A 2,500-nucleotide genomic window follows, 5' to 3' on the forward strand; every position below is an offset into this window, starting at 1 on the left:
TTCTTCATAGAAATTGTAAACTATTATCTTATTATATTAAGAAGCTTTTAGTTCAGTATTCATTATATTATTATTATTATTATTATTATTATTATTATTATTATTATTACTTGCTAAGCTACAACCCTAGTTGAGAAAGCAGGATGCTATAAGCCCAGGGGCTCCAACATGGAAAATAGCCCAGTGAGGAAAGAAAACAAGGAAAAATATCAAATATTTTAAGAACAGTAACAACATTAAGAAAAATATTTCCTATAAAAACTATAAAAGCTTTAACACAACAAGAGGAAGAGAAATAAGATAGAATAGTGTGCCCGGGTGTACCCTCAAGCAAGACAACTCTAACCCAAGACAATGGAAGACCATGGTACAGAGGTTACGGCACTACCTAAGACTAGAGAACAATGGTTTGATTTCTGAGTGTCCTTCTAGAAAAGCTGCTTACCATAGCTAAAGAGTCTCTTCTACCCTTACCAAGAGGAAAGTGGCCACTGAACAATTACAGTGCAGTAGTTAACCCCTTGAGACAAGAAGAATTGTTTGGTAATCTCCGTGTTGCCAGGTGTATGATGAAAGAGGAGAATATGTAAAGAATACGCCAGACTATTCAGTGTATGTGTAGGCAAAGGGAAAATGAATCGTAACCAGAGAGAAGGATCCAATAGAGTACTGTCTGGGCAGTCAAATGACCCCATAACTCTCTAGCGGTAGTATCTCAACGGGTGGCTAGTGCCTTGGCCAACCTACTGCCTATTTGTCATAAAATGGTTGACCTTTGTATACCATTATTATTATAATTGTTATTGTTGTAATTGTTGCTGTTGTTATTAATACTTCAATTATAATTTGTATTACCATTATCAATATCATGGTTGTTGCTGTTGTTAATAATATTATTACTATTACCATTATTATCATTATTACTAAACATGGCAACACTTGATATTCACGGCCTCAAGTTCAAGGAAACTTATATTCTGCTCATCCACTTTTTGTTAATCTCAGCCAGAAGATGTGTTACTCAAGAGCCCGAATGCTTGGTTATTCGATTATAGACTAAAAGCATCCTATAATTTAAGGTTGTTTTGCTATTCTTCTTTATGTATTTGGATAAAGTATACAAGGTTATCACAGATAATGGCTATGTGAACATGTCTAAGGGTCTCATTTTAAACCTTATTGCTTTAGGGGCCAATAACTTTGATAGGAGGTCTAGACTATCAGACTTTATTTGTTGATTTGTGTATTTACTTATTTATATTTTGTCTACGCTGCGTATTTAATATTTTGATGGATTTTGATGCATATCTATATATTCAAAATGAATAGAGGAAGATCCAGATCTTCAGGATCTAGAATTCATAATAGAATTTGAGAATGTGGTTCACATACACACACACACATGCGCGCGCACACACAATACAGGTTTAGATACCTTGGACGTTAACAAAAGAATCCTTGCTTCTTTAATGAGAGGATTATAAGAGCCTGGGCTTTGACCCCTTAATTGGAGACCTATAATGTGAACTACTTCATGTTCAAATTAAAATCATCTCAACACCAACGAACTGCAAAATTGCAAGAGCCTGTGCTCTGTAGAATTGCAAGGGCCTGTGCTCTGCAGAATTGCAATAATCCGTCCTCTGAAGAATTGCAAGAGTCTGTGCTCTATAGAATTACAAGAGCCTGTGCTCTGTAGAATTGCAAGAGCCTGTGTTCTGGAGAATTGCAAGAGCCTAAGTTCTGGAGAATTGCAAGAGCCTGTGCCTATAACTACCAACATGGTTGTTATTAATATTATTATTATTATTATTATTATTATTATTATTATTATTATTATTATTATTATTATTATTACTAGATATAAGCTACAACCCCAGTTAGAAAAGTGTGATGCAATAAGCACAAGGGCCTAAGCAGGGAAAATTAACTCAGCGAGGAAAGGGAATAATGAAATAAATAAACTATATGAGAAGTAATGAAAAATTGAAATAAAATATTTTATGAACAGTAACAACATTAAAACAGATCTTTCATATATAAAAAGAGATATGTCAGCGTGTTCAACATAAAAACATTTGTTGCAAGTTTGAACTTTTGAAGTTCTACCAATTCAACTCTGTAGGATATAAGGCTTACGTACTTCGTCATTTGTAAGGGATGTAATTTGCTATTGTGTATATTGTATATATGAAGGTATATGAAACCATTGTATTGATCCTATTGTAAATGTTCTTAATAAGAAAAAAAAAATTCAACCACAGGATAAGTAAGGTCATTCCACAACTTACCAAATATGTAGGCTACTCACCACTAGATGAAAAGCTCCATGGAACTAAAATGTCTAACTCTAAAACTAATAAGAAGAAATATGTTTACGTTGTTTTTGCGTGAGTAATGGTTTTGTAAGACAAGACTAAAAACCAACAAAGACCAAGGTCTGAGTATTGCCTCTAATCAAGCTACGTGCTTTCAAGAGTCACTTAGCCAGGTACGTGAG

Source organism: Palaemon carinicauda, chromosome 11, assembly GCF_036898095.1.
Source record: "Palaemon carinicauda isolate YSFRI2023 chromosome 11, ASM3689809v2, whole genome shotgun sequence".
Taxonomy (NCBI): Eukaryota; Metazoa; Arthropoda; class Malacostraca; order Decapoda; family Palaemonidae; genus Palaemon; species Palaemon carinicauda.